The following is a 26,195-nucleotide window of genomic DNA, read 5'->3' on the forward strand; positions in this document are numbered from 1 at the left end:
TGGTTTCTGTACAAATTGTAAATAGCCTTTCGCTCCCTGTATTTTACCCTTGCCACCTTCAGAATTTGAAAGAGAATATTCCAGTCAACATTCTCTAAAGCTTTCTGTAAGTCTACAAATGCTAGAAACGTAGGTTTGCCTATCCTTAATCTTTCTTCTAAGATAAGTCGTAGGGTAAGTATTGCCTGACGTGTTCCAGTATTTCTACGGAATCCAAACTGGCCTTCCCCGAGGTCGGCTTCTACCAGTTTTTCCATTCGCCTGTAAAGAATTCGCGTTAGTATTTTGCAGCTGTGAATTATTAAACTGATAGTTCGGTAATTTTCACATCTGTCAACGCCTGCTTTCTTTGGGATTGGAATTATTATATTCTTCTTGAAGTCTGAGGGAATTTCGCCTGTCTCATAGATCTTGCTCACCAGATGGTAGAGTTTTGTCAGGACTGGCTCTCCCAAGGCCGTCAGTAGTTCATAATGCAACACATTCACTGGAGAAATCGACATCCCAAAAGATTGCAACAGGAGAGACGGGCGGCAGCTGAAGGTGCGTTCTCCTCCCTGTACGGCCGGGAACTAGTGAGGTGGAATTACAGCCACTACTCCCTCCTGTCTCCCTCCACCCACGATGGGGACACGGCTTCTTCAGACAGTCAACTGCTACCGCGCAACTCGCTTTTTTTCTGCCACCTGCCGCCCTTCCTCCGCCGAACGAGCGCGGTATCCGGTCTGTTTTGAGGCACGGTCGAGCCACCGGCCCTTCACTGACACAAAACGATGTAAAGCCAGCTAAACAACACGAGATAATGAGGGCCACCCCAAGTGCGCCCTGTTTGTTCGTCTTAATGTGGCGGCACCGCCCTGCCACGCACGCCACCCCCCGGTCGGTGCTTAGCTGCCTCGGTGACTTCGCGCTGCAAGTGGCCACCATTCTGAATGTGAAAACACTCCACTGTAACAGTTGCATTTAACGTCGATCTCTTTTAATCGAGCATCTATTAAAAAGGAAGACACAATCGCAACTATAATAAAAGTCCTCTTTCCACGAAAACATGTGCAGTCCATTTTCTGTTAGTTTTACCAGCAAAATCGGTATAGATTTTATGTTTGACTGCAGGATACAATTCGCATTTCATTATTTTACTACATCCAAAGAAGTGAAAAAAAAAGAAACCTGCAGCACTGCCGCCGATTACCGATGTCCACATTGCAGAGGCCTATACGTGTCCACCCTGCATAAATTCTGGGAAAAAAGCTTCCACTGTTTTGTTGTAAATACTACCGATCACCGTAGAATATCCTCATCATTTCTAAACCGCCATCGGAGTAAAGAAAAATGAGAATTTAAACTCCGAAGACAAAACATCTGTGTTAAGCAATTTCTTTCAACTTGATGGACAAATTACACGACCTGAGAGAGTCTCTTGCGTTCAAATCAGTGTCTGTAAATAAACTGTCATTACATATGTATTACAAACATTTCAGACGTGTGAAATAGCATTGCAGAATACAGCCTTTCACACCATTTGCTCACATGTCGGAAAAAGACAATCATTTTACGTTTATGTTCGACGAAAACATAATATAACTCAAAAAGACGTTGCTGCCTTGTGCACTATAACCAGTCCCGTTTTACGAGTGCAATGCTATATCACACTGCCGTTTACGAAACAAATCGCGAAAGCCTGTCGCGTAATAGAACATTCTATAAGATTTTACCATGTGTCTCTCTTCCTATACATCGAAAGCACATACCGTCTGCATGCTAACATTTGATATTTCGCTCTGTAGCTTTCCTGTTCTGACCTATCTCCTAAGCTTCTGTCATAAAGGAGACAATCATTCGCAGTAGCACCACGTTCTTGTGTTCTATTTTTGTGAGCAATTTGACCATCACAGACTGTTTCACGCAATCTACTTATCACACGTCGGGAAAACCATTATCGTGTCTAGGTTCCACGACAAGCTACAATTCAAGTGGTGCCTACTTAATAATTAGAGGTACGATGTATGAAATAACACAGGACTTGTGGTAATACCTATTTATAAACATGCAGTCCTGATGATGATGATAAAAACAGTCATGAGAATAGATACAGCCGATTCCTATTAGTTTCTTGAGCAAAATCTTTGTAGTTTTGAGAGAACTATCTACATCCAAACTTTAACCAGTAATACCACTCCTTGTAATGGAACGTCCTGTAAGATTTTAATGTGTCTCTGTCTTCCGATATTTTTAAAAACAAATACCGTCTGGGTGTTGACGTCGAGCATATTACTTATATTTGTATCACACCATTGAACAGTTGGTCAGTGGTCAATGTCACTTGCACATACCTGAATAAAGTTTTGTTGACTGTACTCGAGGGAAGTAATATCCAGCAGACTATGAATCACAAGAGAGGGTTACTGTATCGTTCCCTTATAGGCAGTTTCATACATAGTTTTTCAGCTGTAACACTTCCAAGCAGAGTACAACTACAGCTTTGTACACCACTATACACATTGTTTTTCTACCATGACCTCGAGGTCTGTGTCAGGTGCTAAACTGATATTAACAAGTTTCGATCCATTAGCTCTCATATGAAGCTGAACACTGCATGGTATAAACTATGCAGCTCTCACACCTCACAAGTTGGTAAAAATAATACACAGAGGCGATGTTTTTGATTGACAGAAATGTGGAAGGCATCACAACATTTGGAAACTGGAAGAGTTTGCAGCATTGTAGAGCATTTCCAACAGCTGTTTGAAGGTGATGACCTTTATAGTTAATGTCATATTCCACTGCTACGGGGTAGTGGATGTCTCGGTGTTCCATTTTGAAGAGCATTGTTTCCTCATTTTGCAGTCACGTACATGACTACTGTTCCGGTGTGACCATTACCAGAAGATGCTGTTCACTACATGCATCAGGTAGTAGAAATAAAAAGAGATACTCTTATGGCTGAAGAAAAAAAGTGGAGGGCATCTCAGCATAAGGAAACAGGACAGGTCTAGATCATTGAGGAATGCTTGCAAACAACTGTCTAAAGATGATGACCTCTACATATAATTGCATGCTCCGCAGCGACAAGTTGCAGATATCCAGTGTTCAGTCAAGGCTCCCTTCATTTCGACCATGTTGTGTCAGTTGATCATTATGTGGTACTCAACAGTGTAACACTGGAAGGATGGGATGGGAAGACACAGTTGATATGGGACAAGTTACTGTAATATGCACCGTAGTTGGTGGGACGATCAATATGAGCAATTTTACCACTTGTTCTGTAATTTCAATGCCAGCCACTGACACAGTAGATTTCTTCCCAATTTCTATATCATCGCTAAATCAACCCTCCACTACTTTGCAAGTGCCATATACTAGATTGAAAATGCAGATAGATTTTTTTTTAATGTCATTTGACGAGGGCCTCCCGTCGGGTAGACCGTTCGCCTGGTGCAAGTCTTTCGATTTGACGCCACTTCGGCGACTTGCGCGTCGTTGGGGATGAAATGATGATGATTAGGACAACACAACACCCAGTCCCTGAGCGGAGAAAATCTCCGACCCAGCCGGGAATCGAACCCGGGCCCTAAGGATTGACATTCTGTCACGCTGACCACTCAGCTACCGGGGGCGGACATGCAGATAGATGACTGTGCAGTATGTCCATTCAGCCACAGAATATCAGAAAGTGTCCTATACCGATGCAATTAGGTTATATCGATCATAGTACAGAATTTACGATTTCGACTGGCCATCTTTCCCTGTGTGGATGGTCGTCACAGAGTATTCTCGCAGTCATAGGATGAAGTCAGAGATTGACAGATCCCGCCCACATTGTCCTTGACCAATTCTCCCTGCAACACGGTCGCCAATTTAATCTGACAAGAAGTGTGAGGGTCCTACAACCTCTACATTCCACCTCTCGTGTAGGAACAGGACCATCTGTGCCTGTAACTGTTGTTCAGCGAAGACTGTTCCGCACCAGTCTTACCCACGGCACCCATACAAATGCACAAGATCTCTCCAGACACGTGCATGTCATGAAGGGTAGCACCTCTTATCGGTGTGTAGTAGATGTGGGATCGTTGTGGTGATTTAATGGGCTGTTAAGAAGAACCGTGGGGTTTATACGTGATGGAACTCCAGACGGATGGAGTTTGAAACATTTCCCGTAAATCAACTCTACTATCAATTCTGAAATGTTATTCCACCGTCTGGAGTCATCACCAGGAACAGGAACGTACGAGCATCAGAGAAATGATCATAGAGCATGAACATACGCTCCTATGGTCGCATGGTTCTGCATCTAAAAATGTTATACTGTTAAAGCCATACGGTTTCGGAAATATTAGTCGTGCAGAATGCTCTTAATACTTTAAAGCAGGATCTACTTGTCCAACGTTAGACATACGATCACCCCCACAAGTTTCCTACCCAATCACTACAGTCACAAACTTTAAAATGATAACACTACTTCGTTCTACAGTGTTCTGGTGTCGTAAGAAGGCATTGTTAGTGTATATACGCCGCTCGAGATACAAACCAACTAGAACGAAGTCAGGACACTCGTGTTCTGTCTCTTACAAAAAAATATGGATTTCATACGTCCTTGTAAGTCTGAAATGTACGTACCGTCAATCACACTAACTGCGTCAGTCATGCGTATCAATAGCTGTGGTATCAGTTTTGATGGATGCGGCTCTCTCTCACTCGGAAACAGAGCGAGGTAAAACCGACGTGAATATTTTCGATAGCTGATACATTGAGGTGCCACCCACACCCTGCTGCACGAAAATGCACCCTAAGAAGCAGCCACTTGTTTGTTACAAGGGAGTAAGCACCACTGTCAGTGGACAAAGGAGGTGGAACACACACACACACACACACACACACACACACACACACACACACACACACTATTAAAGATGAGTAGGTGGCATTGGTCCACCCTGCTGCAGAACACTCTAGGGAATGGCTTAAGTTTGAGAAACGCATTGATTTTAAGGAATAACATTGCTTGTGAGAAACCAACTGTAATTCGGTAATATCTACATTCGACTGTGTGTGTGAGAACACACGGATTGGGATGCATATGTTGTGCCTGCTTTAATAAGGTGCGTCTGTGTAATATTTATGTCGCGTTTTTTTTTAAGTATGTGTAACGAAAATCCATCTAGTTTGCAGGGGGAGGGTTGAAACTGAATGCAGCCAGAGTATAATTTTTAAGCTTTTCTCGGTCTTCGGTGTCCTGGATACTGCCAGCGCACCTCAATTCCCAGCGTACCATTTTTTTCGCGATTTTACATATTTCGTCATATTTCCCTCAATTTTACATATTTTCCATCAATTTGTTGTAATTACACCACCTTGTCATCGATTTGTACCTATTTTATTTCTACCGTGCAGGGATCTGCAGCAGTGTGCTGACACATATACAGAGCTGATTTCTGCTGCTGCTCTGATATTTTTTACTCATAAAGTATATATATATATATATATATATATATATATATATATATATATATAGCTTTCATACCCACGTGATGTTTGATTTCATAGGAGGATATTTGCGTGTCCCATACACCAGCCTACTGAAAAATCCTAAGAATTCACTTCTTCCCGGTGGTATACATGCATGCATGCATTTCATTTTGGATAGGAAGATGACGTAGGGTCTAGTAACCCTCGCCTCATACCTTGATGGTACTGAACGAGTGGTGCAGACAGGAAACTGTACTCTCGAAACATATCCGTGTACTGACACGACACACTGTGCTTGTCTGTACACTCGTGTGGCGACGCACTCGATGAAAACTCAAAGTCTGACACAGTTCTTCTGCACGTTCGTCTGACTTCCACTCTACCGTGCAGGGATCTGCAGCAGTGTGCTGACACATATACAGAGCTGATTTCTGCTGCTGCTCTGATATTTTTTACTCATAAAGTATATGATCTTATTGATTGGCAGATGAGCTGCGCAACTTTTGTTTACACCTTCCAACTCTGATACTGTACATCCCCACAACTATGCCCGGACATCTGCAAACTGTAGATTTCGGGGTTTTTTTTATCCTGGTGATACGTTATTCGTTAGTTGACGGTGTGTCGACTGCACCAAGCATCCTGGTCCGTGAGAGTTTGCCCTACCCGTACCTGCAGAGTGCTCACCGCCGCCAGAACAGTTAGCAAGTTATGCATTCGAACCACAACCGTCCGCCGCTGACAGCTCTACACACACACATATGCAGACTATGCATACATATTACCATTCGCGAAGTCTCGATTTAACCCCTTGTACGTTATTTTCGACAGTCTTACAGCCCTGGAAACAGCGAAAAACTCCTCGCAAACGATTCTGTAGGGGATGTGAGCACATTGAAATTCATCCTGCTGAAGAGCATAACACCTTCGTTGCAAGTTAAATTACCGATATTTCGTAGCAGTATTGCTTAGATTCTCCAGTAATAACAACAAATAATCGCATCATGCTGCGCCTATCACACCTTCTTTTGTACTCTTAAAGGTCCACGGTGACAGCCCATAGCCATCCCAGTTCCGCTATTTTGTGTGCTACATATCCGTCGGCAGGATACAGACAGTCCTTCGTGAGTATTATTGTTATGTACGGTACAGAACCGTACATTAGTCGGACGGTGTAGCACTGTACTGGAATGCGCCCAGTCACTCACCACCAAATATTCTACCGATCAATGCATTTGCTCCATTTTTTGTACGTACGTCCAGGCGTGTGTTGCAGATGACTCCAGTAGAGCCGACCCAGTCCTGTCGCTGGTGGATCCACCGTGCCTTATACCCAGAACGGTGTCTCAGACGATAGTCCGCAACGCAGTACGCCTCGGATAGGGTTGGAGGGTGGATCCATCAGTGAGAGGAGTGGCTGAGGTTTATGGCGGCCATCCGTGACTCGCGCGCAGACACGGAGTTAAAAAAAATGCAGCAAATGCAGTGCATCTGTAGAATATATGGTTGTGAGTGACTGGGTGCATTGGAGTACAGTGCTGTACTATACTGTCCAGCCAATGCGCTTTTCTAATTCGTCCCCGGCCAGCTGGCGCTGAGCCATCCGCCGCTAAGAGGCCTGCCCAGCTCAGCCACTCCCCACAGCGCTTGACTTCCTTAATTTCTAAACGAGTCTACTGAAGCGCGTCGTGCAATTTCTGGGCAAGTGGTAGAATGCACTTGCGGAACTAGCAAAACGGTCAGCTCCATTTGTTTTTTTTTAAATACAAAATAACCTACCACTTAAACTAATTAGTGGGCGTTAGTTAATACAATAACAAATGCAGCTTCTACTTAATTTGTGTCTGGCACTATTTCTATGGAGAAGGTTAAATTTGTCTACTAATCTACTGTAATGCTAGTCTATTGTAGAGCGTTACTGGTGTGCCCGTTGTAGTACAAACCTAGCCTTTGCGGCCTGCCCACCGAGCTAACCCCAGTGGGCGTGCCCCTGTCACAGGGCTTAGCCAATTACTTAAAATCGCTGCAGTCCCTAATGTTGTTATAATTACCTGGAATCAGTATTTAGCTACTGTAAGGAAATGTCCTGCTGTGTGGCTGATCCCGGCGGAGGTTCGAGTCCTCCCTCGGGCATAGTTGTGGGTGTTTGTCCATAGGTGTGGGTGTTTGTCCTTAGGATAATTTAGGTTAAGTAGTGTCTAAGCTTAGGGATTGATGACGTTGGCAGTTAAGTCCCCTAAGATTTCTCACATATTTGAACATTTTTTTGAAATGTCCTGAAAATAAGAAAGCGTGCTCCTCAGCTAGCCAGAGAATTTTAACTCGCGATTCACCAAATAATCGTATTCCGACGTGGGACGAGACACCAATGCTGCCCTTCACGGTACGACCCACTACTCTTGTTTCAAATGTTCCACACACACACACACGCCCGAGTGAGGACTCGAACCTCTCGCGGGAGTGGCCGCATGCTCTTGTTTATTACGTGTAACTGTACACTGGTAAAGCAGAAACAATTGTCATTGGTGACGTTTCAGTAGAAGGAAAACACAATGAAGTTTTGAGTAAAATTTTCTTAGTTATTTTTAACTCGAATAAAGCGGTGCAGACTTAATTCTTTTGAAGAGTGGTTACAATTTCAGTGACACCGATACAACACGGGGTAAAGGCAATATGTAAAACAGGTTGCTCGTAGATTCTCGATACAGTCGTGTTATAATGTGCAACAGTTCTCCGCTTATTATAGACTTGCGACCGATGACGATTCTGTCTAAGAAGCCGTCACTTTCGTTGTCATCTCGATACAAATGATTTTCGTAGATGCCCTAGCGCGGTCCTCGGGACCCACCTTGCACAGATTTTACGAAACCCGAGTGTGTTGCGGACGATTTCGCGGGCAGAACCGTGACTAATCCGCAGAGTATGCGGCACTTGGTCACCAGTGACCCGCCTGTCTACCGGCAGCGAACGCGTCACTCGCACACTCAGTGTCTGCAACAGTTGCGGCCGCGGACGGCCGTCCGGCTCGTTCCTCGTGCGTAAAGCCGTCGGCACACGGACCGGGCATCCGAACGTTGAGCGTTAGGCGTGCCGAGTTTCTGGCGTCATAGCGTGCAACAGCAATATCTGGCATGTCAGATATTCTGACCGTGCGTCTGAGCGTTGACCAATGAGATGGCACACCGCCACCTGCGTCACACACACGCCGTCTCCCTTCAGTACAGAGTTGTGAGGCGCCATATTGGGATTCATTTCAAGCCTATATGTATATATGCCGTTTCTGGGCACCAGCAAATTGAGAATCACTGGAAAACCCGTTGTTAACTGTGTGATTCTTTCCAATAAAATAATGAGAAACGTCATATTCGTGGCAAAAGTACTATTGTAACTTGCGTATTATGAGAGTAGGCTATTTGAAGGCAGCGACACACTGAAGATCCACCCAAAACGTATTGTTCTTGGTACAATTTGTTGTAATTAAATTTCAGTTGGTAACATAATTATCTATGATCACGGTTTCCAGCAAGGGGTAACAAAATATGATTACATAAAAACGATGTGATGTTGATTTGCCGGCACGGTAGCTCAGAGTGTTCGGTCAGAGGGTTACATGCCCTCTGTAATAGAAAAACTGAGTTAATGGATCAACAACGAACTTCAGTGGATGTCTTGTGACATCCGCCCCGAGCAGATGCAACGAACAAAAGCGAACAAAATGAGATTAAAAAAAAAAGAAGGGCAATGAGTAGCGTCACTGCCCAGTATTGCACTAGTAGTTGGCCGGTGCTTCCCGTCTCGATACTTCCAATTTTTTTTCCTAACTTTGGCATTTTTGTTAGATTCTGATACGCTATTATTAGTTTAATATAAATATGTACTATAACACTTGATGTTATGTAAATATAAGTTCAACTTTCTTGAGGGGTGACTTTGTTCGATTGGCTTAATCTACAGGACTGCTTGCGCTACTTGTATAAAGATATTTTCCTCCTTTTTCTTTTACTCTTCGTAATTCACATGTCGCAAAGATTCTGCTACTGGGTAGGAACAGTGATCAAGTAAGACTGACCTTGGGGTTTTACTAAAACGTGGGAATGACGAAATAATGTTTATCTTATGCGCAGAAGCATTCCAAATTTGTACCGCACTGTTTGTAATGGAACTTTTATAAGCCTGTGTCCGTATTGATTGGACATGGTACTTTCCTTTTCGTGGACGATGGTGGAAATGTGCGTTCTAATAGAGCTTACGTGGGAATTTTTCGCGCGTCTGTTGAGTAAACAGTGTGATTTACGAATCAGAAACATCACTCAACTGCCGCTGGAGTGCGTTGCGATCGCGTATACCACGTTGGGGCCCACGTACCGTATGCGCAAGTCGCATCGTTCCTGAGCGTTCAGCAGCACGTTGAACTTGGCACGCTCAGCGGTAACGTTCGACAGCACTGTACGTGTGCCGACGGCTTAACGCCCGTGCGATCATTTTCGAACTCTAAAATCCGTGGGTAGACACTCCGTTCCCGTATCGTGCCGAAAGTCTTTGCCGGACTGCGGCGCCCGATACACCGTCGGATCACAAAAAACTGATCCCCGCTCGTTGTTCCTCCCTGGCGTAAATTTGTACTGCCGCGGTCTGTCTGTAACAGAAGCATTGCAAATCAAATGGAGGAATCGGCATCAAAGTCTCGTAGCAGGACCATAACAGCAGGACAGTAAAATAAAGGAGGGTAGAGGTCGGTAGCAACGATATAACAACAGCTGTGTCAACATTCTGGACGATTTGTGACTGGGCCCCATATACACAGTGCACTGTGCGAGCATCGCAGCGCGCGTACTGGCCCGTTGCCGCGGCTTCAGCTGTGGTAGCAGGGGATGAGCGGTTGGGGGGGGGGGGGGGAAGGGGGGGGGGGGAGGTGTGAGGGCGCGCTGCGGCGGTCTCGCCGACCCGTCAGTCGTACAGAGGCCGTGTTCAGTGTGTGACTTGCTGCAGTATTTCGAAGGAAAAAGATCATAGCCGTGCTCCTGTGCTCGACAAGTCGAGAGCCGTCTTAACGGATTCATCTTCGGGGAGGAGTCGCTAACAAAGTTGTTGTTGTGGTCTTCAGTCCTGAGACTGGTTTGATGCAGCTCTCCACGCTACTCTATCCTGTGCAAGCTTCTCCATCTCCCAGTACCTACCGCAACCTACATCCTTCTGAATCTGCTTGGTGTATTCATCTCTTGGTCTTCCTCTACGATTTTTACCCTTCACGCTGCCCTCCAATGCTAAATTTGTGATCACTCGATGCCTCAGAACATGTCCTACCAACCGGTCCCTTCTTCTTGTCAAGTTGTGCCACAAACTCCTCTTCTCCCCAATTCTGTTCAGTACCTCCTCATTAGTTATGTGATCTACCCATCTAATCTTCAGAATTCTTCTGTAGCACCACATTTCGAAAGCTTCTATTCTCTTCTTGTCTAAACTATTTATCGTCCATGTTTCACTTCCATACATGGCTACACTCCATACGAATACTTTCAGAAATGACTTCCTGACACTTAAATCAATACTGGATGTTAACAAATTTCTCTTCTTCAGAAACGCTTTCCTTGCCATTGCCAGTCTACATTTTATATCCTCTCTACTTCGACCATCATCAGTTATTTTGCTCCCCAAATAGCAAAACTCCTTTACTACTTTAAGTGTCTCATTTCCTAATCTAATCCCCTCAGCATCACCCGACTTAATTCGACTACATTCCATTATCCTCGTTTTGCTTTTGTTGATAATCATCTTATACCCTCCTTTCAAGACACTGTCCATTCCATTCAACTGCTCTTCCAAGTCCTTTGCTGTCTCTGACAGAATTACAATGTCATCGGCGAACCTCAAAGTTTTTATTTCTTCTCCATGGATTTTAATACCTACTCCGAATTTTTCTTTTGTTTCCTTTATTGCTTGCTCAATATACAGATTGAATAACATCGGGGAGAGGCTACAACCCTGTCCTACTCCCTTCCCAACCACTGCTTCCCTTTCATATCCCTCGACTCGTATAACTGCCATCTGGTTTCTGTACAAATTGTAAATAGCCTTTCGCTCCCTGTATTTTACCCCTGCCACCTTCGGAATTTGAGCGAGGGTATTCCAGTCAACATTGTCAAAAGCTTTCTCTAAGTCCACAAATGCTAGAAACGTAGGTTTGCCTATCCTTAATCTTTCTTCTAATATAAGTCGTAGGGTCAGTATTGCCTCACGTGTTCCAACATTTGTACGGAATCCAAACTGATCTTCCCCGAGGTCAGCTTCTATCAGTTTTCCATTCGTTTGTAAAGAATTCGCGTTAGTATTTTGCAGCTGTGACTTATTAAACTGATAGTTCGGTAATGTTCACATCTGTGAACACCTGCTTTCTTTGGGATTGTATTTATTATATTCTTCTTGAAGTCTGAGGGAATTTCGCCTGTCTCATACGTCTTGCTCACGAGATGGTAGAGTTTTGTCAGGACTGGCTCTCCCAAGGCTGTCAGTAGTTGTAATGGAATGTTGTCTACTCCCGGGGCCTTGTTTCGACTCAGGTCTTTCAGTGCTCTGTGAAACTCTTCACGCAGTATCGTATCTCCCGTTTCATCTTCATCTACATCCTGTTCCATTTGCATAATACTGTCCTCAAGTACATCGCCCGTGCATAGACCCTCTATATACTCCTTCCACCTAACAAAGTAGAGGCATATAATTACCCATTTAACGAGACACGCAACGCCCTCAACACCTGGATGCCTTGTTCTTGCACGGAGGCATCAGATTACACATCAAAATCCTCTGTGCAGGCGTTTATTGTCACCGTCTCGAGGGCGGACCTTCCGGTAACAGTCGGCCGAGATGTTACTTTAGAGCGTTTCGTAGGTGACTGTGCACGGCTGTTAGATAATAATCTCAAAGAGGCATATTTGTGCCAGCAGCTGTGCCGCTGTATGTTTTATTCTCTACCGGTTTCGATTATCGTAATCATCTTCACAGGATAAAAACAGGGTACGTCGCTGGATCAAACCCACTCGTACACTGACTGATGTAGACTGTTCTTATCGTGTGAAGATGATTGTAATAATCGAAACCGGTAGGGAATAAAACAGACAGCGGTAGAACTGCTGGCACAAATACGCCTGTTCGAGACGTTGCTTTGTCCGATATACGTCTCGAGGAAACAGGTAGGACGAGAGGGAACGCAAGAGGGAGGGAGGGAGCGAGCTCGCACCGAAAGTCGCCCGCTTCGTTCTCGCCACGAGGAACCCCAGAGAGTGCTACACTGCGCGAAGAATGGCGTAGAACTGCCGTGGGCGCCGTGTGCGAGTCGCGCGTGCACGTTGCGCGAGGCGCCACGTGCTGTGTGGGTCCGGCGCCGCAGCAGGGGTGGACGCTGCTGCCGCGTGTGGGCCAGCCCCCCGTGACAGACTGTCTCCGTGTGTGGGGCTGTTCCCGCCGGTCGTTTCCCTGCCTGCGCTGTTCCTTAATTCTCAACTAATTTCGCCGCGTTTGGGCATTATCGACCTACCCACTGGTAAGAAGGCGCTCAGGATTAGCCGAGCGGCCTAAGGCGCTGCAGTGGTGGACTGTGCGGCTGGTCCCGGTGGAGGTTCGACTCCTTCCTCGGGTGTGCGTGTGAGTGAGTGTGTGTGTGTGTTTGTTTGTTCTTAGGATAATTTAGGTTAACTTGTATGTAAGCTTAGGGACTGATCTTAGCAGTTAAGTCCCATAAGATTTCACACACATTTCAACATTTGAACTCATAAGAATATTAAGCGTTACGGACCGTTTAGAGTTTAACGAGAAGTAATGAAAATCAAAAATTCGGATGAAAATGGAAATACGCGGTGCAATTACTTACAGCACTCTAAAAAATTTGTCCCAATTTTACCGTCTTGTGACCCAACCATAAGCGTCGCAAAGCAGCTTATGATGACGTTCCTCACAATTCGGCATAACCCGTAGGAGGTAAGAGCGCAAACTGTACGTACGTCAACAGCTACCATGATTCACAGAAAAAAAAGAAAGCCAGGAAATACGAAATTAATGTAACGGCATATTACGTGCATACGGACCGCCATCCACACACACACACACACACACACACACACACACACACACACACACACACGCAGTGGGGCTCGAGACGGACGGGCGGTGCCGCGACGCTTCCTCCTGACCTGCCGACCTCTTGTTCTGTTGCGACGCGGCGTTACGTCGCGGCCGCGAGTGCTACAGCGGTCCGTGTAGACACGACGGACGGTCCGCCGCGATAGGAGAACCAGTGGGGCGCTTCGCTCACGCGGGGTCGACGGTAGGCCTCGCCGCTCTACCTGACCACGTGTGGCGCGTCCGCGCCTACCCGCCCTGCTGCAGTCATCCCACGCGACCGACTCGTGCGCTCCAGCCTCGACTAACGGGGGCCGGAAAAGAATGCGGAGGCACGGCGAGCGGTGCGCGCTGGAACATAAATGCGTGCGCCAGCCGAGCCTGGGGGTCGCGCTGTCGTGTTTGACCGCTGACGTCACCTGTGCGGCGTCACGGATACGTTGCGGTGTCGGTCGTGCCGAGGGCAGAGTTTTGTGCGGTTGTGAGCGCACCGCGTCGGAGCTGAGTCAACAGCGACGTGGGCGAGCTCTCGGTGCTCGTACGGTAGGTACCTCAGCAACCGAGGCAGCCCGAATCTTTACCGTCTCAGAGGGCACCGTATCGAAGACTTATATCCCGATATGTAGGGGGACAAGGCGGGCATCAGTCCATTTTGTTAGTAGGGCTTGCCTATATCAGGGGCAGGTATGCACTCAAGGCCAAACCTATTGTTCTCATTTGATTGACAGGTACTTAACCTGTTGCTCTGCTAAAAGGCTCCTTCTCGCCTTGTCCCCCTACTCCCATATAGGAAAGAGTTGAAAAACGCTGTCTGCTAAGTCACAAAACGGACGATAGTGTGTGTTAAGTGATTGTGGTGCGTGGTCATTGATGACAGTTGTGACGAAAAGTAGGAGGAGGACAGCTGCAGAATTCACTGCAGAAGCGGATGTCGCACTGCCCGCACCGAAACGACACAGTGGCGGCTCCCTCAGCGCAGAGCTGCGGGGCCAGCTCTGTTTGCAAAAGTACTCAGTCGCCAGTAATGCAGATGGCCGTAACAGGAAAATTTTATACCGGAGCCGAAGAAGCGTGGGCTGCCGAGCAGTGGAAGAGAGTCGTTTGACAGGATGACTCTCGATCTGAAGTTTTCCCGGCGTATTTCCAATTTGAACAGTTCTCGGGTATCCGACCGGGTAGCGTCGTAATTGGTCCACAATATTTCGGCAGACGTACACGCTGCCATCTTCAGGTGGTTCCTGACGAATGCCGTGCTGTTCCTCTCGGCACCCTATATATACTAGCCGTTGCCCCCTCCACCGTTCCACTGCTGGTGTCTTCGGTGCGGCCGGCGCGGCGGCTACTGGAGGTGGTGGGGGAAGCGGCGCCTGGGTCTGAACTGGGGTCTGCAGTCTCCCTGCTGCCGCCGTCGGGGGCGGTCGTCGATGTCTGGGACCGCATCTTTCTCTCCAGGCTGAGTGCAGGGTTCCAAGCCTGACTAAGTTGAAGGCCGCTGTTCCAGGAGAACTGTAGCACCTCGAGACAACATTTCGAAAAATGGGTACAACCAGAAGCAAATAAGACACGCACTCAGACTGCACCAAGAGAACAAGAAGAAGAAGAAAAAAAAGAATGCATGTGTGTGCGAATGTGCTCACTGTAATATGTATAAGTGTGTACAATGTATATATCGTGTGAATGTGTGAGCGAATGGAAAAAAATTAAAAATAGAAAAACAAAAACACAAAGAAACAAAAAAGTTAAAAAACATTCAGCCAATGTCTTTTTAAATCATTTAAATGCAGAAAGAAGCAAGATAACCAAAAAGCTGTTGTTTTATTGTCAATTTTTTATTATTGAAGGCGTAGCCGCATGGCTTGAACTTCTATTTTCAGACTGGACAATCGTAGATGCGCAAATATATCCTGCAGCGGCGGCGAACAGGACAGCATTCATCAGGAAGCACCTGAAGATGGCAGCGTGTACCTCTGACGAAATATTGTGGACGAATTACGACGCTACCCGGTCGGATACCCGAGAACTGTTCAAATAGGAAGGCTCTCGTGTCACACTGTTTCCAGGTTGTGCCCGACCTTACGTCCCAAGAAAAAAACGTGGCGCGACTTCGGTGGTGATTTGGGCAGTCGTATCGTGGCATTCCGTGAGCCCCACGGTTTCTGTCCAGGATCACATTACGTCCAGTTAATATGTGACCGTTTCGGCTGACGAGGTGCACGCCATGGCACAGTGTTCGTTCCCCGACGGTGATACTGTGTCTCGAGAGGACAGGGGACTTGTTGACAGAGCTCGCATCGCCCAGGACTCCTTCTGCGACCAGGAGGATGGGTTGTCGCGCCTTTCCTGACCACAACAGTCAGTAGATCTCGATATTATCGAGTCTCTGGTGTACTTTGGATAGGATGGTGCGTCATCACTATTGTCGTTGCCTGAAGTTGCCACTGTCTTACAGGAAACCCGTGCAGGACCTGTACGTGTCCATTCCGAGACGACTGGAAGCTGCTTCGAATGTGAACGGTTTTCCTTACACCGTATCGGGCACCTGAGGGCGTCGTGCTTTTGCCAGTCCGTGGCAAAGCCAGAGCGCCTTCACGGTAAGCGTCCCGCGACGTCTGCGTTAATTAGCTACAGGCCCGGCTGAGCAGCCGACCACCGCCCCTGCACATGACTCGAGGAGCTGCAGGGGACGCGGAGGGACGGAGGCGTTACCGGCGGCGGGTCACCGGCTCAGGGCGCACAACTGGGGGGGGCTGCCGCGGCCGGCGAGGCGGCGCCTGCTGCAGTGCGGCCAGACAGCCGGCGCGGCGCCGCCCGTCGCGTCGCGTGACGTGTCGCCCGCCGCGTGACGTGACGTGTGCCGGCGCTGCCCCTGCCTGCCGCCGGCCGCGCTCGATCCCGAGCCGCGGGCCGCCCCCTGCCTACGGGGGGCACACACCGCCGTCGCCCCACTTACCGATTCGTGTCTCTCTCTCTACTTACAGCGGTACCCCTCTCCGTAACACATTCCTGTACGCCCCCTATGTGTTTCTTACATACCGCAAAGATGAAAATCTGCATCTACATGGATACTCTGCAAATCACGTTTAAGTGCCTGGCAGAGGGTTCATCGAACCATCTTCACAATTCTGTGTTATTCCAGTCTCGTATAGCGCGTGAGAAGAATGAACACCTATATCTTTCCGTACGAGCTCTGATTTCCCTTATTTTATAGTGACGATCATTCATCCCTATGTAGGTCGGTGTCAACAAAATATTTTCGAATTCGGAGGACCAAGTTGGTAATTGGAATTTCGTGAGAAGATTCCGTCGCAACGAAAAACGCCTTTGCTTTAGTGGTGTCCATCCCAAATACTGTATCATTTCAGCGACACTCTCTCCCACATTTCGCGATAATACAAAACGTGCGGCTTTTCTTTGAACTTTTTCGATCTACTCCGTCAGTCCTACCTGGTAAGGATCCCACACCGCGCAGCAGTATTCTAAAAGAGGACGGACAAGCGTAGTGTAGGCACTCTCCTTAGTAGATCTGTTACATTTTCTAAGTGTCCTGCCAATAAAACACAGTCTTTGGTTAGCCTTCCCCACAACATTTTCTACGTGTTCCTTCCAATTTAAATTGTTCGTAATTGTAATACCTAGGTATTTAGTTGAATTTACGGCTTTTAGGTTAGACTGATTTATCGTGTAACCGAAGTTTAACACGTTCCTTTTAGCCTCATGTCGATGACCTCACACTTTTCGTTATTTAAGGTCAACTGCCACTTTTCGCACCATTCCGATATTTCTTCTAAATTGTTTTGCAGTATTTTAAACGCCACCAGTGGGCCTTTCCATGTGCACTAACGTAACTCTGCATACGTTATTAAAATGTTTTTGCTACGTAAATTCTTAAACGGCGTAGTTAGTTTCTTGCGGGCACCACAGATTCATAAAAAAAAAAAAAATCCGTTCCGTAATGCGGATGGGTGGGCCTGCAGTGCACCTCGAGTTCTTACATATCGACACCGACAGATTTACGTTATTCGATCGTAGCAGGATTACAGTCGGGGAGTCCCCTAACCCAAGTCGCCCTCCGCGGCCGCTGCAGTACTTTGCTGCGTCGACAGAATTCGCGTAACTTAAAAGACAAACTCGTGTACGCGTATCGTGCTGCCTGCGGCTACTGCGAGTCGGCAGAAGCCGCTGCCAGACTCGTGCGACTTCCGGCACAAACAGCGGGCGACAGTTCGCTTCCTTTTGCCGCAGTCTGCGTGAGGTGGTGTTCAGCGTCTACCTAGACGCGCTCGCACTCAGTCGTCCCACAGTCGGTGCAGCAACAATCGTTCCCTCCTGAGAAGCGGCGCGTAAGGAATGCCACGAGACAGGGAAGTCGAACGCAGCGGTAACAGCTCTGACAGTATGCAGCACGAAACACCAGCCGACAAAGCCCCGACACTCGGACACCAGTTCGCAGCACATGCACCGTTTTCTCCAAGACGGCCAGACGCGCGCTTTCCGTCCACACGTCGCGAGGTCGATCTCATTCGTGCCGGATAAGCGATGTCGGCGCAGGGACTGGGCTCTCAGCCTGCACTGACGACAGCCGGCCGGAGTGGCCGAGGGCTTCTAGGCGCTACTGTCTCGAACCGCGCGACCGCTACGGTCGCAGGCTCGAATCCTGCCTCGGGCACGGATGTGTGTGATGTCCTTAGGTTAGTAAGGTTTAAGTAGTTCTAAAGTTCTAGGAGACTGATGACCTCAGCAGCTAAGTCCCATAGTGCTCAGAGCCATTTGAACTGACGACAGCCAGCTGTGAGTTGAGCAGGCCGCGTCGGATGGCGGGCGCGCGGCCCTACTGTGCCGACGTCGTCGTCCCTCGGGTCGCAGTGGGGCAGCCGTCGCAACAGCTCTACGTCGACTGTTGGAGTCGTCGTGCACAATGTTTTGAAGGAGACAAAACTGGGTGCAAAGTTTGTCCCGCTAGCGGTGACTCCCGAACGGAAACGACGTCGCGCGGGCGCCTGTCGCCGTTTGATCGGAATGGAAAACGCGGACATTTATCTCCCGGAGGAAACCGTCAGCGGGTGACGAGTGTCAACCTACCACAAAACGACAAAGAGCTGAACCACTCTCCCACAGTTCACCGAGACCGAAGAGGGTGCGAAGGTGACGTTCCAGTCGAATAACATTCCAAAGAAGGACTTTTCTAACAATCCCACACGGCTGTGTGAAAGTTCTGTACTTTCTGGGAGAGTCGCGCGACGCTGTATGTGACACCTGAAGCATTAAAAACACCGTCTCGACTCTTGTCTAGTTTTGATTAATCCAGTCTCGAAACTTCTTGGGCGGAGGAGGAAAGCAAAAATTTAGGAGATTCCTAGATGGTGAATCACCGTAACAGCTCTCGGAAGACGCAAACCGTGACCTACTAACGGAGTTACATGTCGCCGTAAAAATTTGCACAACTTCAACAGACCACTTTCTGTACTAGATAATACCCAGGAACCGTTTATCATACCACACGACTGTGGGGTGACCGGAAGCATTTTCGTATTCTGGCGACTCGGTCGGATAGCAGCATCTCCTTAATGACGTAAAGAAATTTCCTCACTCCGAAGGTGCTTACTCGGGACAAAGGCGTAGCACAGTGTAAAGAGATCTCGTCACTGTACAACTCGTGCTGTCGCCGAGAACGTTCCGTTACTGCGCCCCCACTGTTTTGCCTCTATGTTCGTCGTCTGAACAAAGCGCAGACTCAAGTGGGAGACGAATGTCAACGTAACAGGATTGTATCAAACTTCCTGGCAGATTAAAACTGTTTGCCGGACCGAGAATCGAACTCGGGACCTTTGCCTTTCGCGGGCAAGTGCTCTACCAACTGAGCTACCCAAGCACGACTCACGCCCCGTCCTCACAGCTTTACTTCCGCCAGTACTTCGTCTCCTACCTTCCAAATTTTACAGAAGCTCTCCTGCGAACCTTGCAGAACTAGCAGTCCTGAAAGTTTCATATCAGCGCACACTCCGCTGCAGAGTGAAAATCTCATTCTAGAAACATCTTCCAGGCTGTGGCTAAGCCATGTCGCCGCAATATCCTTTCTTTCAGGAGTGCTAGTTCTGCAAGGTTCGCGGAAGAGCTCCTGTAAAGTTTGGAAGGTAGGAGGCGAGGTACTGGCGGAAGTAAAGCTGTGAGGACGGGGCGTGAGTCGTGCTTGGGTAGCTCAGTTGGTAGAGCACTTGCCCGCGAAAGGCAAAGCTCCCGAGTTCGAGTCTCGGTTCGGCACACAGTTTTAACCCGCCAGGAAGTTTAGTATTAGCGCACACTCCGCTGCAGAGTGAAAATCACATTCAGGATTTAATCAGTCAGTGGCAGTTTTTTTTTTTGTACAGCGTCCATAAAACTTTTGTGTGATCTGACTCCAGCCGCAGCTGCGTACGCACTTACGACAGTTACGGACCGTCAGGTGCACGTGCAACTGCGGCAACAGTCGCACAGAGCCGCTCGTTTCGTCGAACAGAAGCTGAATCGTTCGGGCCTGTCGTTGGAGCCGGCGCTCGCAGCGCACCCTGTAACTTCTCGCCCGGAAATAGCAGATGCACTAGGCGACAAGTCACTGCAAACAACTACACTACCGTCAGGATAACCGTCCAGTGACGCCTAAGGCGGGATGACCGTACAAGAAAAGTAGCTGCCAGACTGAGAATCTTGAGTGGCTGCAGTGAAACAAGTGGCTTATAAAACATCGCTCTCCTCACGTTCCAAACAGAGTCGGCCGACACACAACCATTTCTTCTTCCCACGTCCGTCTCGCCAAATGATCACGGCGCGACGATTAGAGAAGCCTTACCGACAGTCCTTCGCAGGCGGGAGGAGTCAGGGGAAGGGGCGGGGGATCACATTGTGGTACCAGAAGTACACTCCGCCACGCACCGTAACGTGACTTGCGGAGTACCCTTGTGCATCACGGACGAGCTATATTCGACAATATGGAGTAGAGCAAGGAATGCGTCCTGTAAGAGTTCCGTTTGTGCAGGTTGAGGCACCGAACCGTGGAAGTGAGTTTTAAACATTGAAGCCTTCAAATCATAGAAAAAACTTTCAAATCATTATGTATTACAGTAGTTAATATTTTACACACTTCTGCAATGAACAAACTTCAAACTTTAAGTCAGTACTGCTCTTTGTTCCAGCAGAAGTTCATTTCGGTTTCGCACTCTTAAGAACACACGGTACTAACAAGGGAACCTCCCCATCGCACCCCCCTCAGATTTAGTTATAAGTTAGCATGGTGGATAGGCCTTGATAAACTGAACACAGATCAATTGAGAAAACAGGAAGAAGTTGTGTGGAACTGTGGAAAAATAAGCAAAATATACAAACTGAGTAGTCCATGTGTAAGATAGGCAACATCATGGACATCATGAGCTCAGGAGCGCCGTGGTCCCGTGGTAGCGTGAGCAGCTGCCGAACGAGAGGTCCTGGGTTGAAATCTGACCTCGACTGAAAATTTTACTTTCTTTATTTTTGCATAGTTATTATCCGTCCGATCGTTCATTGACTTCTCTGTTCACTGTAATAAGTTTAGTGTCTGTGTTTTGCGACCGCATCGCAAAACCGTGCGATTAGTAGACGAAAGGACGTGCCTCTCCAATGGGAACCGAAAACATTTGATCGCAAGGTCATAGGTCAACCGATTCCTCCACAGGAAAACACATCTGATATTTTGTTTACGACACTGGTGACGGCATGTGCGTCACATGACAGGAATATGTTGTCGACCCACCTAACTTGTACACTTGGCGAATGGGTAAAAAGATTCTTCTACCTTGCCCGATTTAGGTTTTCTTGTGGATGTGATAATCACTCCCAAAAAAGTGATGAAAACATAAGAGTTTGTCACATAAACTGAAAATAAAAAATTAAAGTTTTCAGTCGATGGAAGATTTGAACCAAGGACCTTTCGTTCCGCAGCTGCTCACGAGACCACGGCGCGCCTGCTTTCCCAGTGTCCTTGACATTGCATATCTTCGCATGAAGTACTCAGTTTGTATATTTTGCTTATTTTTTCACAGTTCCACACAACTTCTTCCTGTTTTCTCAATTGATCTGTGTTCAGGTTTTCAAGGCCTATCCACTGTGCTAACTTATAACTAAATCTGAGGGGATGTGCGATGGGGAGGTTCCCTTGTAAGAAATTTTAAATACGAATCACTTCTCTGGAATAAAAAGTTCCTCAGAAAAACTAAGCACGACGTACGAACCAGCAAAACAAATCAGCGTCTGAATAATAAGCATTTGGAAGCAGTTTTTATATCTACTGGCTAATTATTCCCCAAAAATACATAAAAAAGCCGAATTAGAAGTTGTAACAGTTGTACGCCATAATGTTTCCAGAGTAGCGTCAGTATTCTAGGAATGCTCGGAGCAGCCATCCACATAGTATCGTGTTTACTGTAGTCCGGTCTGACCTAGTTAAAACAGCATGTAGCCCACTGTTTGTGGCAGGGACTCGTGACGTACTCAATTAAAGGCTTTCAGCCTGTCTGCATAAGTGGGTCTAAGGATTAAGTGCTGCAGCGCGGACGGGCTTGCAACCCGATCTGTTCATTCGCCTCGTCTCGAAATGGAACAAACCTTTTTGTTTCCGTATTTTGCATTTTTTCACCCAGACATTTACGATTTGAAAAGAGTGGATTTCGCTTTCCGTTGTGGTACATGTGAACAGACATGCATGCTGATTGATTTTTTGTTTTCTGCGGTAGAAGTGGTTACAGCTTTCCTTTATTCCGAAAGAAAACCAAGGTGAGGAGGGGTGGCTGTAGCGTGGTAGAAGGGGCGAGGGGGGAGGAAAGGGTGGAATTGGAAAATGGGTGACCGGAATCGGGTCTGCCGCGACCTCTTCACCCCCCCCCTCCCCCCACCCTGCTTCCTGTGTTGTTGTTGCTGCTGCCGCCGCTGCTCCGAGTACCAGGCGGCAGACCGTTACTGTGTGACACACCGAGTGTTTCCGAGTGCGCCCGAAGTACGCCGATATTGATTCGCGTCGCGCCGCGCCGCGCCGCCTGGCGCAGTGGGGGCGGGCTCGCCCCCTCCCCCCCCTTCCCCTTGCCCAGCCCTGCCGCTGCCGTGACAGCGACCCGTCGAGCTATCGATTAGTGATAGCGGCCGCGGCCGTGTGCGAGGCCGACTGGCTTTATATTTAGTCCGCTGCAGACCTGGGGGCGGCCGCCCCCGCCGCCCTCCGGTACGGCGGCGGTGAACGCGACGTGGACGGGATCACCGCTAGCGCCAGGTCTGCCCCTGGCCCTGGCCTACCCACTCCCACCACCGGCTGGAACAACCGCCACCGCCACCGCCGTGGCGGCTCTCCCGGACCAAAAGAAAAGCGACGCACGCCTGTAGCGCCTTAGCGCCTCATTACTCCCCGCTAACAAACGCACCGAAGCCCACCGTCGGTGAGCCGATGGGCCGTCTGGAGACAGGATACTGTGGCCAACTTAACGGTAGAGTTGTGCGTAGTCCTGTTGCAGTTTAAACTCTGCCCTACCTCGCAACAGCTGATCGACAGCACTCAGCTCATCCAAGATCATCCTGTAGACACTTATTTAAAGAGCTAGAAATCTTCACTTTAGCCACACAATATATATATTCACTTATGAAATTTGTTATTAACAATCCGAACGAATTGAAAAGTAATAGCAGTGCACATGGCTACAACACTGGGAGAAGGGATGATCTGCACTTCTCAAGGTTAAATCTAACTTTAGCTCAGAAGGGGGTAAATTATGCTGCCACAAAAGTCTTTGGCCACTTACCTAATAGCATCCAAAGTCTGACAGATAGCCATATAGCGTTTAAAAGGAAATTAAAATAATTTCTTAACGGCAACTACTTCTACTCATTAGATGAATTTTTGGATATAGTAAGTGGGTAATTTCCGAAACTCCACAAAAAAAAAATTTGTGTCATGTAATATTTTGTCTAATGTAATATCTTGTATAGACACCTTTTATCAACCTGACACGTTCCACATCATTACGAAGTGTCGTATTCATGATCTATGGAACAAGTACTAATCTAATCTAATCTCTACTCGAAAGTTTTGTCTGCCTAGACCTCTTCTTTTCTGAGTACGTCTCTGAAAGAAAGGGAATGTCAGGTCCACAATGAGACCTCCAGTTCCGAAATTGACAGAAGAATAAGAGTTTTGCATTGATCTTTCCACATTTCAAATTCTTCAGGTTGATGGCTTTATACAACATTTCTTCCAATTCCTATTTCCTGGCCGTCTTTTCTTCATCGACAGAAAGCGAGGGGGTGCGTGCTTAACACAGTTCTATCTCTTTTCGGGAGCAGTAGTGAGTTAAGTTTATTGTGCATCACTCGACGCCAATTCGGGAGTGATTCCGTTGAAAAATGATGTGCCTGCTCCGTTTCCAGTAATGTCCGTGACAAGTCGTAACTAAATTTCATTTGCATGGTACACAGTGCAATATGCGTCCGCACTCCCTCTGACTATTTTCGTATTTGTATTACAAAGAAATTTGGGGTCTGTGTGGGAACGAATTCGTGTCCCCGCAAAACACGAATCGGTTTTAAATACGATTACACGCGCGTTATCATTGAACTCCTGCATTCGAAGATGGCCGCGTGCCGGAATTAAATTGTACCTCAAAATGACCATAGAAGTCAAAGTTCATCTTGCTCCAGTATTTTTAATAGCCTGTGGTGGACGATATAATTTTGACCTTGACAAAGTATATTGAGTCTGTCGGCCCAAATATTAACCTCTTTAAGCTATACTATTGTCGATGCGAAATTTTTTCCGTACAAAACTTCTTCGGGTCTACTCTTACCTACTACGTTTCGCTATGCCGGACTTCTCCCTTTTTCGGATAGCGGTGTGAGAGGGAGTGTAATTGCACATTCATTGTTCTGCAATTACCGAGTTGTATCGAATTTTTGTGTGCGTACTAAATCAGACTTAACGGATGCCAGTTCCGGAGTTCTTGCTTCATGAGGCAGTGCTAACCAAATATTGAACCAGCAACCAGACTGCGAGGAATGAAATCACCCGAATGTGATCTCTGTCACAGTGGTCCTCAGTATCGAAGTGACGCACAGTTCCGTCGTCGGACAGACGTGGGTAATGTACGAGGCTGTCCTGTGTGTGCGTCTGTTTCTCACAGCGTGTGACCAGGTGCCTTAAGTGCTGCTGCTGCTGCTGCTGCTAGAGTGTACGCCGTGGGGAGGGCGTTTCTGCCGGAGGTCCGACCTTCCTTTGTACGGTCACTTCATAAAAGGGCCGTACCGATCCTGTCTGAAGGGAAAAAAAAACGCTGAAACAGGGTTTATTCCTTTGGTAGCGGAGCTGTCAAAGATTGTGCTGTGCAATTTTGGAGATGTTTTTCTGGTCATTTATAAGTTTAGAAAATCATGTGATAGAACACTTGACGCAGCCGTGAATGATTTGTGGCAATGCTTCAAGATGGTAGCGTAGACTACAGCTGCAGGGGCAGATACGAGGGTCACTCCAAAAGAAATGCACACTATTTTTCTAAAAATACAGTTTTCATACTGCATGTGGGAAAGTTTTACAGTGTGTAGGTACATCCTTCCCGCTTGTTTTCAAACTTTGTTCGACCTGTTCCCGTGGGTGGCGCCGTCACAGCATGTCCTCAAGATGGCTGCTACACTTGACGTTCGTGAGAAGCAACGTGCTGTCATAGAATCCGTGTGCTGTGAAAACGAGACAGTGGGAAACATCCACAAGAGGTTGAAATAGGTGTATGGAGATGATGCTGTCGATCGCAGTACAGTTAGTCGGTGGGTAAGCAGGTTACGTGATGAAAGCTGGCACGCCAATGTTGAGGATTGTCCTCGCAGCGGCAGGCCTCGTACTGCACACACTCCAGACAATGTGCAGAGTGTCAACGAATTCGCGACTGCTGACAGACGCATCACAGTGAACCAATTGTCACGCTACGTTGGGATAGGGGAAGGGAGTGTTTGCAGAATACTGAAAGTGTTGGCGTTAAAAAATGTTTGTGCCAGGTGGGTTCCCAGGATGTTGACAGTCGCTCACAAAGAAACAAGAAAAACGGTATGCAGCGAACTTTTGGAACTGTACGAGAATGGTGAAGATGAATTTCTTGGAAGAATTGTGACAGGTGATGAAACATGGCTCCATCATTTTTCACCAGAGATGAAGAGGCAATCAATGGAGTTGCATCGTGCAAATTTACCCAAGAAAAAAATTTCAAAAGCACACCTTCTGCTGGAAGAGTTATAGCTACGGTGTTTTTCGATTCCGAAGGACTCTTGCTTGTGGACATCCTGCCAAGTGGAACCACCATAAATTCTGATGCACATGTGACGACACTGAAGAAACTACAAGCTCGACTGAGTCGTGTTCGACCACATCGGCAAAAGCAGGATGTTTTGCTGTTGCACGACAATTCACGGCCACATTCAGTCAAAAACCATGGAAGCGATCACAAAACTGGGATGGACAACACTGAAACACCCGCCTTACTGTCCTGAACTGCCTCCATGTGACTATCATCTCTTTGGGAAACTGAAAGACACTCTTCGTTGAACAAGGTTTGAAGATGATGACTCCCTTGTGCACGCTGCCAAAC

General features: G+C 47.4%; 1 protein-coding gene and 1 non-coding gene across 2 annotated transcripts in view; one reads left to right on the forward strand and one right to left on the reverse strand.

The window, feature by feature from the left end:
• Positions 1 to 26,195, forward strand: part of LOC124625804 (2-methoxy-6-polyprenyl-1,4-benzoquinol methylase, mitochondrial) — a 167,836-nt gene that overhangs the window by 87,590 nt on the left and 54,051 nt on the right. The gene's annotated exons all lie outside the window — the stretch shown is intronic.
• Trnas-cga lies at positions 19,374 to 19,448 on the reverse strand. Its single transcript has one exon. It is a non-coding gene; the product is annotated as a tRNA-Ser (tRNA).

The sequence above is a fragment of the Schistocerca americana genome, chromosome 8 (assembly GCF_021461395.2).
Source record: "Schistocerca americana isolate TAMUIC-IGC-003095 chromosome 8, iqSchAmer2.1, whole genome shotgun sequence".
NCBI lineage: Eukaryota > Metazoa > Arthropoda > Insecta > Orthoptera > Acrididae > Schistocerca > Schistocerca americana.